Here is a 16212-nt window from a genome sequence, read left to right as displayed (position 1 = left end):
ATTAAATAAATAATAAATAAATAAAGTATTCTAGGCTACATAGACAGAATAACTGCATTTATGACTTAGCCTGGGTTTCCCCATACTGCCTTGAGCAGCGCGATTTTATTCACGCTGCAAGGTAGTCTGGCTACCATGGGCTAATTTTTCCCCTGAAATAGGGAACCAATCACAGAACGGGGAGGGAGCAGCAAGACGATGACGAAGTATATGCGACACACCGAAGCAGTTTGTTTATCTATGGATCCAACATGACAGACGTAAAAATATATGCATATTTAGTTTAGCAAGCAAACACATCTACAAAAATATGCCTGTATTTCAAGTTGATAAAATAATTTAAAATCCACATCAGTTTATTTGTGCCGACGCGCCACGCCCTCCCAGGATCTATAACGTTACCTAGGCTACTTCCACTTTTAAAAATTCATAACCGCGCGCGCGATCTGCTTGCAGTCGTCGAGATAGATGCTGAGGAGTTGAAGAAAAGAATAGCTAGTGGAGATTGTAAAGTTGTCGACAATACGTCATCAAAAATCAAGTCCAGTGTGTGGGAGAAATTTGGAGTTATCTGAAGAAAATATTGTAAAAAGCTTTGCTGCAAACATTTTCGTGTTGGATAGCCGCAAATGTGGAACTTCATCCCTGAGGAAGCACGCAGATAACTGGTAACAAAGCCGTTCTATCGAACGGTATTTTTCATATTTAACACTGTTAGTATGTGTGGTGTGCAGGGCGTGTTTGAACCCAAAATTGTCAGATGTAGGCTAGACGAAATTGCGTGGCATAGTGGTGTAGCCGCGTCTGTTCGATTTGTGTGGTAACGTTAGCCATGTTCTTCATGTATCGGCCTTTTGACAGCTTCGGCTGAAGTTGTCCTTGTGTTAATTGTCGTGTAATAACTTCTGTATGACCTGGCAATAAACATTTTTGTAAGTGTGTCTATAATGTGATAGTCTAAACTGATTTTATTTCGGGTGCGGGTCGGGTGTCGGTTCTATTTTAAGCGGGTCGGTGCAGATTTTTATTAGTGCTGCTGTTGGAAAACGGGTCGGGTGCGGATTTACAAAATCGGACCCGTGCAGGACTCTCTGGTGTAGGCTACACATAAATCTCTGACCCATCGTCCCCAGCTAACAATGACCTGGCGGTCCACCAGCGTTTTTTGGGCGGCACAAAGTCAGCGGCTTGACACGGTCGGACCTCCGGCGGTACACCATCGGCAACCCGACCAATCTGAAAATCCCGTCGGTCTGCCAGCGTTTTTTGGGTGGCACGCCACCAGCGGTTTTCCGCGGCTGGGCCACCGTCGGCACACCAGTGGCAAGCCGATAGACGGTCCACGTTTTTCTGAGCACTTACATGACATCTTTAATTTATAAATGTATATTTGTTTTAATTTATTTTTACAGTTAAAAAGAATCTGAAAGCACAAAATAAAAAAATGGTGAAACTGACCTAATAGCTGTAACTATATCAAAAGCAAGTGTTGGTGGTATAAAAAAAATACTGCCTATGAGCATTTTTAGCACGCGTTCAAATGAAATATGGGGCTTGAGTGTTCGTAAAAACAATTTAAAAAATCTGAAATTATAAAAAAGCCACAATTGTCCCACTATCACGTGCAGGAGTGGTAATTTGCACCTATGAATGGGTCATAGAACTTCAAAATGAGTTTTAAATTCATGATTTAATAATGAGATTTTTATTCAAGTAAGGTTCTAATTCTAGATGTTTATGTTTGTAAATGCTGTGTGACTGTGACGCGTTATAATGTGCGTGCGCGTGAACACTCGAGTCGCCTTCAAACACTGGAGCGGAGATGAGTTGCCATGGAAACGGCGCGGCACCGCACTACCTCAACTGTCAGCAAAACTCCGTCTCTCGCTGTTGTTTTCACTGCTTTCAGGTGAGTTTAGCCTCTAAAATCACACAAATAATACACACAACTGTTCTTGACACTGCTCTTATTTATAATTGACACGCTTCTGTTGAATATTTACTTTATAGAAATGGTTTAGTGTCTTCGAAAAAGTCCGTTAGCATCTCAACCGTTTTCAGCAGAGGTAGCAGCTAACGTTAAGGTTAGGCTAACTTTATAGCTTGCTTTTGTTTATGAAAGTTTGGGCCTTTAATCACATCTTATGTGTAGATGAGAGGTTTTGATTGTTTTGTAAAGATTTTGCTTGGAAGTGAGCTAATTTATTTAAAATAAACGTACTGTTAATCGGTGACGTCACTTAAGTTAAGTTACATGGAGTGCTAAAATTAGCTGAAACTAGCTCAATGGTTAACAAATATTGATAAAAATTGTTCTGTGATTTCAGCAGCAACAAAATAATCCCTCTACAACAGAGGGAAGCTCCACGACTTCAACATTTCTGAAGAAAGCTGCTGCCAGAGAAGTGGGAGACACAGGTGAAGTGAGGAAGCTCTTTAAATAACTTCATCCATTTTCATATCTGGAGAAGATGTTATTTTTCCCAAAAATACTAGTTAATGTTATCACATTGGACTGAAACTTAGTGACTTTTTGTTCACAAAGGGTATAACTGCTTCTCAAATATTTTACAATTTTTGTTCTTTTTTACTACACTTGTGGTGTTCCTGGTCAAAAATGACTGGCCTACAAAAATAGCTTATAAATCACTTGTTATGCTATATTATCACCCAATTTTGGATTCAATCTTTTGTCAACTTGTTCTCTTGCAATTAGGACTGGTTTTATATTTCTATTTGCATCTGATTAATCGTAGGCCTCATTTATCTGAGAGAAGGCATTTATGAATAATTTTGGAAATATGAAATAAAATATGAAAACATTTGCACTGTTATATCAAACTATTCTACTTAAATGTTTCACAAGGAAGTTTGATTTGTTTTGTGTGTCTATGAATGTCAGAGGGATGAATTAATATTAGATGCAGGTCAGGGTAGGATCAAGTTTCTCTCTGTGAAAAAGAATGTGTGTAATACTCAAAATAGTTTGTGTGTTTTAATGTGTGTGTGTGTTTGGGTAGCATCTGTATGCATTTGGGTAGTGTGTGTATGCATGTATCGACACATGCACAGGTCCAAGGCCCGATGTTTGCAAGCACACATGCACATATGTGTACATGAACATAATGCACATGTTCATATTTTACTTAATATTTCCAAAATTATTCATAAATGCCTACTCTCAGATAAATGAGACCTACTATTAATCAGATGCAAATAGAAATATAAAACCAGTCCTAACTGCAAGAGAACAAGTTGACAAAAGATTGAATCCAAAATTTGGTGATAATATAGCATAACAAGTGATTTATAAGCTATTTTTTGTAGGCCGGTCATTTTTGACCGGGAACACCACAAGTGTTATAGGGTTTTGAACACAACACAATGGGCCCTATCTTGCACCCAGCGCAATTGACTTTGTACACCGACGCATGTTTCATTTCCCTCATTCCCTCATTTCATCTTTTCCCTCCACAGACGCACGTCGGTAAATTAGGGAATGAACTTGCGCTCCCCGGGGCGGTTCAGCGCAAAGAGGAGGCGTGTTCCGGCGCAAACGTTCCCTCATGCTATTTTGCAGGTTTAGAAAACAATTCCGCTACTGACCGAAAAAAAATAGTTTAAAGTCAGTGGCGCGTTGCGCATGTTATTCATATGCTATTTTAAGGGCGCATGCTTGGCCGTAATCAATGAAACGTGAGCACAACGCACACTCACTTTGATTCTCTCATCTACACAGAAGCAGCAGTAAAGGAGCAGGGCTACATAAAGTCTATACTGGACTTCCCTTCATCTTTTACGTGCATTAATATCATCCTTATGGAAGAGTCCTGGTGGTAAGTTGGAGTTAGTTTTGAGCAGGAGTAAGTGCTGTGGGGTAAGAGCTTCCAGATCATTAATATCATTGGAAGGCATGGTAATAGGCCTACTATTCAGAATGGCTTCACATTCACAGAAGAACGTCTGAAGACCTTCCTCATCCAAGTTTTGTTCTCTCAGTGTAGCACCCATGATTTTCCTGATGGACCGGATGATTCTCTCCCACACCCCTCCATGGTGGGATCCGGATGGTGGATTGAATAACCGTCTGATGTCACGTTGGAGCAAGCTGTTCTCTATTTGTGAAGTATTCCACTCCTTTATTGCCTTTCTGAGCTCATGATCAGCTCCAACAAAGTTGGTCCCATTATCAGATCTCATCTCCTTCACCTGACCTCTTCTCGCAATGAAGCGACGCAGAGCTTGAATAAAGGAGTCTGTTTCCAACGATGTTGCCATTTCTATGTGGACCGCACGACAAGCAAGGCAAGTAAATATCACCCTATATCTTTTTACAGATGATCTTCCACGTTTAATGTTGAATGGCCCAAATAGATCCACTCCAGTTCTGGTGAAGGGTGGCTCGTCTGGTACAACTCTGTTTCTTGGTAAGTCCGCCATCATTTGTGTGCCTGATGCACCATGTTGTCTTCGACAGATAGTACACCGTGACAGCATTCTTCTGATTGACGAGGGAGCATCGATAATCCAGTACTTTTGACGTACATGAGACAAGACATGATTACGTCCACTGTGTCCCAGCCGCTCACGCGAATCCTGGAGAATCAGATCAGCCACACAATGGTTCTTAGGCAGGATCATCGGGTGCTTGGCTTTGGCTGGCATGGATGCTCGATTGAGCCTCCCTCCAACACGAAGGATTCCCTCTTCAAGTTGTGGATTCAGTCTGAAGATTCGACTACTCTTCTTGATGGAGTCCTTTCTCCGAAGAGCAGATATCTCTTCCTGAAACCTACTTTGCTGACAATGGCTGATGATATCCATCTCAGCTTGTCGCAGATTCTCCACGGTCAGGTAAGTCTGTTTGAGACTCTTTTTGTAGCTCAACATCTCCCTGTTCACCCGTTGTTGATCACTGTACAATCCATTCATCTCCTTTCTCTTCCTTGACAGGTTTACCAGGGTTCCCTTGAGTTGTGTGAGCCTTCACAGCCTTCTTGAGGTGTATCCATGAAGAATAGTATTGAATTAGTTGTTGCATTGCATCAGTGCTTTCTTCTGCTGTTGTAGCATTGACAAGTATGCCTTTCTTGACCTCAGGATCTTCAGCTGTGAGCTCTTCTAGGTGATCATGTTTGTCTGGCCATTCCCTTTCAGGTTTACTGAGGAAGACAGGCCCTGCAATCCAAACTTCGTTCTTCATGAAGACACTCACCTTTTGTCCCCTGGAGGCGCAATCAGCAGGATTCAACTGAGTGTTGATGTAGCTCCATTGCTGCACTTTTAATGCTTGCAAAATTATGGCAATCCTGTTCACCACAAATGTCTTAAATCTGATGTTCTCATTTACTAAGTACTTGAGTACGGCAGTACTGTCCGTCCAAAACCTGGAATCTGACAGTGGCAACTGTAGTTCTTTCTTCAGCATGACATCCACCTTCACAGCTAAGGCAGCCGCCGTCAGCTCCATCCGCGGGATAGTTGGTGGTTTGAGAGGGGCAACCCTTGACTTTCCCAAGACAAATGAGCAGCATATTTGGTTGCTACTGTTCTTCTGGACTAAGTAAGTAACAGTACCATAGCCTGTTTCGCACGCGTCACAAAAGTGATGCAGCCGAGCTTGCACTGTTTTCCCAAACTCAGGTGGTTTAAAGCACCGATCCACCTTAAAGTCAGTGAGCTGTTGAAGTTCTTCAGTCCACTCTGTCCATTGTTGTGCGAAATGTTCTGGCACATTGTCATCCCAGCCTGTTCTTAGTCTACACAATTCTTGCAGGATGTTTCTAGCAGGCAGTATGACTGGCGACAACATTCCCAGTGGGTCGTAGACTGAACTCATCGTAGACAGGATTCCTCTCCTGGTGAGAGGCTTCTGCTCTATGTGCACGTGGAACTTGAACTGATCTGACCGGATACACCACTGTACTCCCAAAGCTCTCTTGATGGCGAGTGAATCCTGGTCAAGATCGAGATCTTTGACTTCTGTTGCCCGGTCCTCAAATTTTTAACAACACATTTCGATTGTTCGTCGTCCATTTTGTCAGTCTAAAACCTCCTGTTTGACAGATGGCCTTCAAGTCTTGGAGTAGTCTGACTGCTTCTTGTTCAGTGGCAACTGATCTCAAACAATCATCTAGATAAAAATGATTTAAGACTGTATCCACTACTGCTGCACCAAACATGTTCTTGTTGTCCTCGGCACACCTTCCCAATGCATTACAAAACACCTGTAAGCTCGATAAAGTCATCACCTTCTAGGCTACTCACTTCTAGGTCTGATACAGCTTTGCATGAGACTGTCTTTTGGTCTCCCATAGTAGTGAGTAGGATGTTCACATTTTTTCCTTGCAGGTGAAGGTCGTTCGCCAGCTTTTTAGTGCAGAAGGAGGCGTTACACCCTGGATCCATGAATGCATAACAAGTCAACACCTTGTTGCCTTTCTTTGCCTTTACTCTCACAGGAACGATGGCGAGGACACTACCTGTACCCCCGACCCCAGTCTGAGAGCATGCTTCCCCTGCATCCACGAATCCACTGACAACGGTTTACTCTTTCTTTGGAGACTCCTCATTTTGCTTCTCCTGTGAAGCCTCTTCCTTTGGTAAGTCTTTAAATTTCTGCTTTATGTGTAAGAGCGTAGGGTGTGTCGCTGAACATAAACATATCTGACAGCTCTTCTTTTCTTCACAGGCATTACTCATGTGTCCTCCTATAAGACAACTGAAACCAAGTCCTTTGCTCTTAAGGAATTCAAGCTTTTCTTTGTGCAACTTTCTTTGGAGTTTCTTGCACTGTTCCATGGTATGATCTCCCAGACAGAAGATACAAGGTTTAATGAAGGCTTTGTCCATGTTTGTTCCCTTCTCCTGAGCTTTCTTGTTTCCGGCACCAGCAGCATCTTTCTCAGCTTTTTGTTCTTTTACTTCAGTGGCTAGTGTTGTGATATTTTTCTTTCCACTTGACCTTTCAGTCTGACGCTTTGTTTGTCCTGAGATTTCACCAAACACAGGGTGTGCTGCCATTTCAGCCTGTGTGTTGACAAATGACACTACGTCTTTGAACTTTGTCCGCCGATCTTGCTTTTTCTGAATGTCTATGGCGACACTCCTGAATCTCTCTCTCAGCCTGTATGGGAGCTTTGAGATGATCGTGCGCATGTTAGCAGCATTTTCCATCTCTTCGAAGTACTGCAGATCTGACATTGCATTATTGCAGTTTGTCAAAAAGAGGGCATATGCTTCAAGTGCCTTGGTGTCATCTGCTTTAATGGCAGGCCAGTTTAAAGCCTTGTCTAGATATGCCACGGATATCTTATATTAATCACCAAAGCGTTCCTTTAGAAGTCTCTTGGCTTCAGGGTAGCCCTGATCTGGATCCATATGAAAACAGCTGCGCACTAAGTCATTAGGCTGTCCATATGTGTGCTTTTCTAGATAGTAAAGCCGATCTTTGCTGTTTTCAGTCTTACTTTCTATGCGGTGCTCAAAGGCTCTCATGAAGAGACGTTTTTTTTTTACAGGTTCCACTTGCAACAGTCATGCAGCAGCAACGACGAACTCGTTGAGACCGTTAGCAATCCACTTAGCACTCACCAGCCATGAGCACAGCGCATGATAAGGCTAGTAGCCGAAAGTCGGCTAGTTTTTCCGATTTACAAAAAAGAATGTAAGCTGACTAATACACTTATTTTAGTTGCTAATGAAATAAAATATTCTTAATAGAAGTAGCTAGAAGTTAGCAGTTAGCAGGTAAGAAAACCGTTCGCTTCCACAGCTCTCAACATCTGAATCACATAATGAGAATCAACGTAATGTAGCCGGAGTTTGGCCGGTTCTTAAAGAGGCAGTACACTATTTTACCATATGTACTAAATCCTATAAGAACATGAATTCTAGTATGCTTTTAACCTTTTAAGTATTATTTAACATTTTAACCATTACATGAACTTCTAAATGAAATTATTTACCTTTTTAACATTAACTCTTATTTACATTACTATGAATTGTACTTTGGCCTCTACACTAATTAAGAAATCATTTTCTGTATATTCTTTCTCTTTTCTGCATTTCACCTCTGCTGTAGCTTCTTTCCTTTTAATAAAACCTGTCATTGTATAATAATATTGTAGGCTCTGTGACAAATGGTTTGTTGTGTTCCTAGATCCTTCCATGCTGATGTCCTGAACCGTAGCAGAGTTGAGCTGATCATCATCTCTAAGGCGCTATCAACCAGATGACTAGTAAGTAAAACCAAGCCAAAGAAAAATGTACACTTGTGGACAATAAAGGAACTAAACTAAAACTTCAAACATACTCTAATGTTGTTGGTAAAAATATATATTTGTTTTGTAAGAAGTATCTTATGCTCACCAAGACTGCATTTATTTAATTAAAAATACAGTAAAAACAATAATAATGTGAAATAATATTAAAACATTTAAATAACTGTTTTCAATGGAGAAGCATCACATTATCCTTCAGAATTCATTCTAATATGATGATTTGATGAAACATTAATGATTATTATCAGTGTTGAAATCAGTTGTGCTGCTTCATATTTTTTATTTGATGAATAGAAAGAAAAAAAAAAGCATTTATTTGAAACAGAAATCTTTACTCTCAATTAAATGCATCCTTGCTGAATAAAATATGAATTTCTTTAAAAAAAAAAACTTTTGAGTTTAGTAGTGTAAACTACCATTTATATATGTTCGGTCTATTTAACAATTACTCCTGGAGAGAGAAAAAAGAAAATGGATTAAACTGTTACACTGGTTTTCACAGAAATATTAAGCAGCACAATTGTTTTCAACATTGATAATACTCAGAAATGTTTAGGACGTTTGCATTGTGAGAATGTATAGTATTCAAATATAAAAATGCTGACTTGTTAGGTCATGTTTTCTCATTAAAATCAGATGATTTCCTATTAATTCAATTGAATGTAAGGGAATAACTCTAGAATAACCTTCCTGATAATGTTTGGGGCCCAGAAACATGATCCTAATTTAAATCTAGATTAAAGACACATCTCTGGAGCCAAGCATTCAATTTACACATCTCATAATCGTGCACTACAGTTAATGTGATGAAATAGTAAAAAGTGCACATGATCATCTTTTGCCTGAAATAATATGTACAGCAGATATGCTAATCTTGCTCCTGTTGCTTCCCTGTTTCTATCTCAGGATGCCCAGCAAGTTCACTAGAGATTATAGCAGCTCCAGTGTGGATCCAGCCTCACTTGTGAAGACTTCTAATGACACCAACACTCACAAAGACTTCAGATGATGGCAACTATAGATGGACACAAAACTGCCAGATATTATCCTTATATTGCATTGGCCCGGTTTCACACACAGGGCTTAGATTAAGCCAGGATTAGGCCTTAGTGAAATTAGGATATTTAAGTAGCTTTTTAAAATGTAGCCTACTTTAGAAAAAAAAAAGAAGGAAAAAAAAACATTACTGGTGTGCATCTTGAACCAAAACAATGGCACTGAAATATTTTAAGATATGTGAGTGCAAGTTGCTTCCAGTTAAGACAGTTCAAACATGCATTTTAGTCTGGGACTATCTTAAGCCTTTTCTGTGAAACCGGGGAAGGTTTGCATGACAGTTTTGCTGACAAATAAACAGGAATATCTCAGTACACGTAACTCAGAGAAACATTGTTCTAACATATTATCAACATTGTAAGAATAGCAGGTTGAAAATCTGCAAACTTACCCTTTAAAAATGTTGAAGGATAGCAATTAGGACTTTAAACTCATTATTTGTATTATCTTATGGACATTACTTTGTTGCCAGAAGATGCTCTCCAGTGAGTAGCAGTCGCCTCTGGCTGATTAAAGGATATTTTGCGATTGTATAACCTTGAACATGCATTTTTTGTAAAGCTGCTATGGAACGATTTGTATTGTGAAAAGCACTATATGGTTTTACTATGGTACAACTGTACCAACCATGTTATTATTATTTTTATTTTTTTAAACCATGGTTCAAGTAGTAATATACATGGTTATAGTCATGATTACCATAATTTTACTGCAATTATTACAGCAATATAATATTCAGCAATAATATAGCTGTAATAATTGCAGTAAAATTATGGTAATCATGACTATAACCATATGTTTTTAAACCTTTTTGTTGTGAAACCATGGTTCATTTTGTTAGCAACTATGGTTTTACTGCAAATGCTGTGGTAAAACCATGGTTCATTTTTTATAAGGGTACAAATTATCCTACAATGTACTTGACTAATAGTCACATTGGATAAAATAATCTGATAAATGTTATGCAAATGTATCCATTTCATCTGTTCACTGAAAATTAATTTAATAAAAACAAATTTGCAACTGCGAGACTGGTGTTCATTGCTTTTTTTATTTTTATTTTTTTTATCAATTATAGTGTAAGGGCATTTTGGTTAGCATGAGTAACTGATTATTATAAACCGTGGACCGACCGTGGTCCGCCAGAAAACACTTATTATAAACCAGCGGCACGATAGCGGACCACCGTCGGGAAAGCGGCGGCGGCCGCTGGAGGTCCGCTAGAATAACGATGAGCAAAACGCCAGTGATCCGCCAGCGGCGTCCGCCGGTGGGCCGCCAACTTTGCCACCGGTGGTCCGCCACTGGCCCGCTGGACTCATGTTAGCTGGGACAGCATAAAGACACCTGTCCACCCCATACAATCAGTAAGAATCCAACTACTAACATGGCCACGACCAAAGAGCTGTGGCAAAGACAAAATTGTACACCTCCACAAGGCTGGAAAGGGCTACGGGGAAATTGCCAAGCAGCTTGGTGAAAAAAGGTCCACTGTTGGAGCAATCATTAGAAAATGGAAGAAGCTAAACATGACTGTCAATCTCCCTCAGACTGGGGCTCCATGCAAGATCTCACCTCGTGGGGTCTCAATGATCCTAAGAAAGGTGAGAAATCAGCCCAGAACTACACGGGAGGAGCTGGTCAATGACCTGAAAAGAGCTGGGACCACCGTTTCCAAGGTTACTGTTGTTAATACACTAAGACGTCATGGTTTGAAATCATGCATGGCACAGAAGGTTCCCCTGCTTTAACCAGCACATGTCAAGGCCCGTCTTAAGTTTGCCAATGACCATTTGGATGATCCAGAGGAGTCATGGGAGAAAGTCATGTGGTCAGATGAGACCAAAATAGAACTTTTTGGTCATAATTCCACTAAACGTGTTTGGAGGAAGAAGAATGATGAGTACCCTCCCAAGAACACCATCCCTACTGTGAAGCATGGGGGGTGTTTTTCTGCACATGGGACAGGGCGACTGCACTGTATTAAGGAGAGGATGACCGGGGCCATGTATTGCGAGATTTTGGGGAACAACCTCCTTCCCTCAGTTAGAGCATTGAAGATGGGTCGAGGCTGGGTCTTCCAACATGACAATGACCCGAAGCACACAGCCAGGATAACCAAGGAGTGGCTCTGTAAGAAGCATATCAAGGTTCTGGCGTGGCCTAGCCAGTCTCCAGACCTAAACCCAATAGAGAATCTTTGGAGGGAGCTCAAACTCCGTGTTTCTCAGCGACAGCCCAGAAACCTGACTGATCTAGAGAAGATCTGTGTGGAGGAGTGGGCCAAAATCCCTCCTGCAGTGTGTGCAAACCTGGTGAAAAACTACAGGAAACGTTTGACCTCTGTAATTGCAAACAAAGGCTACTGTACCAAATATTAACATTGATTTTCTCAGGTGTTCAAATACTTATTTGCAGCTGTATCATACAAATAAATAGTAAAAAAATCATACATTGTGATTTCTGGATTTTTTTTTTTAGATTATGTCTCTCACAGTGGACATGCACCTACGATGACAATTTCAGACCCCTCCATGATTTCTAAGTGGGAGAACTTGCAAAATAGCAGGGTGTTCAAATACTTATTTTCCTCACTGTATATATATATATATATATAGAGAGAGAGAGAGAGAGAGAGAGAGAGAGAGAGAGTTAGATAGAGAGAGAGAGAGAGAGAGAGAGAGAGAGAGAGAGAGAGAGAGAGAGAGATTCTTAATACACATGTAATATTAAGCATACACTGCAGATGGAAGAAACTTATCACTTCTTCTGGGGTTTGAACATTCAGTCTTTTGTTGTAAACACACTACTTGAATACCCCTTCAGCACCTTCCATTACATCTTACAGAAATGACCTCTGTGGACCACTTGCACTGAGCTTCGTGACGCACTTCCGTTTGGAAATAGTACGTCTCACTTATTTCCGATTATGTTTACTTTCAATACTGTGGTCAATGAGTTGTACAAACGCCACTTAAAATGAGTGTCCGCAATAATATTTAAAAATGTGGCAATTTTTATCGACAGGAGAAGGGATATTCTTTTTTTTATTTTTTATTCTTTTTTATTAATTTTCACTAAGTGTTATACAAATATTGGCAAAACCACACATATGATACAAAACCCAAACAAAGTGTAAAAGACATAAAACGTACAGCATACAATGATTATTTGATAATAATAAAAAATATATATAGATATATATAGAGAGAGAGCCTGTATCACACATTCAACATGAAACAAATAAGAACAGTAATTGACAAGACAATAAAAAATAAAAATAAAAATATATATATATATATATATATATATTGGGATAGATTACCATGAGGGTGGAGAAGGAAGGCTATGTGTGTGTGTGTGTGCGCTAGAATAAACATTATTGTGCGTTTAAGTTTGTGGATGATTGAGTGTTTTGTGTTTGAATGTTGAAATCAGCAGGATTGGTATAGTATGAATTGTTGTAATTAAAGTACTGTGCCTTAGTTATAAGAGGGGATGGGTTGGGTTGAGTCGGGCTCAAAGGATCTTTCCTCTGACTGCTCCAGCCCTCACCGGGGCTGAGGAGCATATTAATCCTAGGAGGTGGGGGGGGGTTGGGGGGTTGGGGGGGGGGGGAATTAATCCAGAGGCACTCAGTGCCAGAACCCCTCTCCACTTCTGCCCTCCCCTGCCCCTACCGTCAGTTATTGTCCTACTGACGGGCCAGCTCATCTACACACCCCACTATCCCTGCGTTATGTCTTCTAGGGTCTAAATGAAGTGTAAGTGCATTAAAAGAGGTGCGGCGCAGGGGGTAGAACTTATTCAGAACCACCTCAAGCACCACCCATTTCCCTACCTATTGATTGATTGTGTGATTGAATGTGTGATGTGAGATGCATTAAAAAAGGTGGGGGGCAACAGTGCAGGACCTCTTCAGGCCCTCCACACAGCACACCTTAATTCTTAAGTAGGAATGTGAATGTTGGCCATCTAGCATGAGGAGCATTAAAAAGTGAGGTGTACAGAGTAGAGCCGGCCCCAGCAGTTGCAGTGGAGGAGGAGGTCCGTGGAGGCGTGGTGAAAGGGGAGACATGTTCTCCCTCAAGATAAAGCGATATGGATTTTGTTTTTTGTTTTCCAATTTATGAAGATGTTTTTTTTGGCGACAGCTAGCGCCACCAGCAGAGTTTTACTGTTCATGTGATTTAAGTTGATTGTGGAGATGTCTCCGAGTAGACATAGAGATGGGGACGATGGGATGGAGCAGCCGAAGAAGGCGGATGAAATCTTTGTAACCTTTTCCCAGAGTTGTTTTATAGGGGTGCAGTGCCAAAGTGCATGAATATATGTGTCCCTGCAGTTTTGAGTGCAGTGTGGACAGATGAAATGAAGTGAAGTGGTGCCCATATGAAATAATTTCCGTCCAGTGAGGTGAGTCCTGTGGATAGTCTTGTATTGTATTAGCTGTAGGTTAGCATTTTTGGTCATGAGAAAAGTATTTTTGCAGACTTGAGTCCAGAAATCGGCATCAGTGTGAATAGATAAATCCGATTCCCATTTAGCAGTGGGGAGACTTATGATAATGTCTATTTGTATCACTATTTTGTAGATTTTGGACAGTAGTTTTTTGGAAGATGGAATATTAATTAGTTGTGAGATAGGTGGGGCGAGTTCTAAATTGACCATTGGAGTGTTAGTGGTTGGTTTAATTGATGATTTAATTGATGATTTAATCTGTAGGTATTGTAGGAATTGTTTGTCGGTGATGCCAAATTTCTGGACCAAGTCCTCAAATGTAGAGAAATTGCCATTGACGAAAATATGTTGCAGATGAGTAATACCTTTATCTTTCCAGGAATTGAAATTGAGTGTTTTATTATTGCAAGTGAAATCAGGGTTATTCCAAATTGGGGTGAGTTTCAGATGTGAGAGCTTTGTGTTAGTAATATTGTGGAATTTCCACCAGGCTGTCAGACTTGAGCTAATTGTGGGTGCTTTGAAACAGGAGTGTTTTTTAATTGTCTGGGTAAAAAAAGGCAAGTCTGAGATCTGAAAGTTATCACACATATTTTGTTCCAAGTCTAGCCAGGTGATATCGGATTGGTTAGGGTGAGTCCATCTGTGTACATATTGCAGATGATTTGCCAAACAGTATAAAGCTAAATTTGGTGCTTCTAATCCTCCTAGGCTCTTTGGTTTCTGAAGGGTGGATAATTTTATTCTTGGAGTCTTATTTTTCCAATAGAATTTTGTAATTGCTGAGTCTAGGGATTTAAACCAGGCGGTGGTTGGTTGTATTGGGGTCACTGAGAGTAGATAGTTTACTTTGGGTAATATTGTCATTTTGATTGTGGCTATCCTGCCCATGATGGAAAGTGGTAGGTTTGCCCAGCGATGGAGGTCTTCCTGAATTGATTTTAGAAGTGGGGTGAAATTTAATGTAAATAGATCTGACAGCCTGGTGGAAACTCCTATACCCAAGTAGGTGATATGATCAGTGCATAGGGGTATAGGTAATGTGATGGCTGCTGCATCCCAGCTTTTGGATTGTAATGGGAGAACAGATGATTTATCCCAGTTAATCGAGTATTCTGATATGTTGGCAAATGAGTGTATGATTTTGATTGTTTCTTGTATTGAAATTAGAGGGTTCTCCAAGAATAGTAGTATGTCATCTGCATAGAGGCTAATTTTATGATGCATATTTTTAGTCCTGATGCCTGTAATGAGTGTGTCTTGGCGTATGGCGGCTGCTAGAGGTTCAATAAAAATAGTGAACAGTTGAGGTGATAGTGGGCATCCTTGTCTAGTCCCCCTGTGCAATGTGAAGTTTTGTGAGGATAATCCATTTGTGGTGATAGTGGCTGTCGGTGAAGTGTATAATAGTTTAACCCATTTAATAAATGATTCCCCAAAACCAAACCGCTCTAATGTGGAAAACAAGAATTTCCAATTGACTCTGTCAAATGCCTTCTCGGCGTCTAATGTGACAATGACTGTGTTATTTTCTTGAATTGTACATTGATGCATAATATTGAACATTCTGCGTGTATTGCTTGCGACTAGTCTGCCTTTAACAAAACCTGTTTGATCGGGATGAATTATGGATGGAATAACCTTTTCTAATCTAATTGCTAGAGCCTTTGCCATGATTTTGGTGTCTACATTAATTAATGAAATTGGTCTATAACTCGATGGTAGAGTCAGATCCTTATTGGGTTTGAGTAGAAGCGAAACTGATGCTGTGTTAGAGGTTGCCGGAAGCCTAGAGTTGTGTTTTGATTCGGTTATCATTCGGATGAAGAGTGGGGCCAAAATTGACCAAAAGTGTTTATAGAACTCAGCAGGGAAGCCATCTGGACCAGGTGCTTTGTTGTTTGGCATTGAAATAAGTGCAGCCTGAAATTCAGCTTGAGATATTGGAGTTTCTAACTTATTTTTTTGGTCCTCGTTAATTTTAGGTAGATTAATGTTTTTGAGAAAATGGTTAATTTCTTTATTGTCTGGATCTTTTTCTGATGAGTAGAGCTGGTTGTAAAACTGATAGAAGATTTGATTGATTTCAATTGGTGAGTGTGTAAGCTTCCCTGCTGAGTCCTGTATTGCTGTTATCATAGTTTTTTCTTTGTTTCTTTTTATTTGATTTGCCAAGTATTTACCAGATTTATTGCTATGATAAAATTGTTCCTGTCTTAACCTGTGTATTAGAAATTAGGTTCGTTTGTTAATTATTTCATTGAGTTCTGATTTATATAACTCAAATTTATTCTTGGTTTCGACTATTGGTTTAGTCATGTTAATATTTTCGATATGTTTAATTTTTTGTTCTAAATGCGTTTCTTTTTCCTGTTCTATTTTTTTTTTGTGGACTGAGAATGATATAATAATT

The 16212-nt window shown here is 40.0% G+C and overlaps 1 long non-coding RNA gene across 2 annotated transcripts; it reads left to right on the top strand.

Annotated features, from left to right (window-relative positions):
* The first annotated feature begins 1167 nt into the window (after positions 1–1167).
* LOC307166770 lies at positions 1168–9384 on the top strand. Of its 2 annotated transcripts, none has more exons than XR_013822690.1 (4): positions 1168–1909; positions 2328–2418; positions 8162–8240; positions 9189–9384. It is a non-coding gene; the product is annotated as an uncharacterized lncRNA (long non-coding RNA). The 2 variants fall into 2 exon arrangements; XR_013822691.1 differs by having other exon boundaries at positions 2328–2423.
* The last annotated feature ends 6828 nt before the right edge of the window (positions 9385–16212 follow it).

Source organism: Squalius cephalus (genome assembly GCF_949319135.1).
Source record: "Squalius cephalus genome assembly, chromosome: 11".
Lineage (NCBI taxonomy): Eukaryota > Metazoa > Chordata > Actinopteri > Cypriniformes > Leuciscidae > Squalius > Squalius cephalus.
This window is presented reverse-complemented; position numbering and strand designations above follow the sequence as displayed.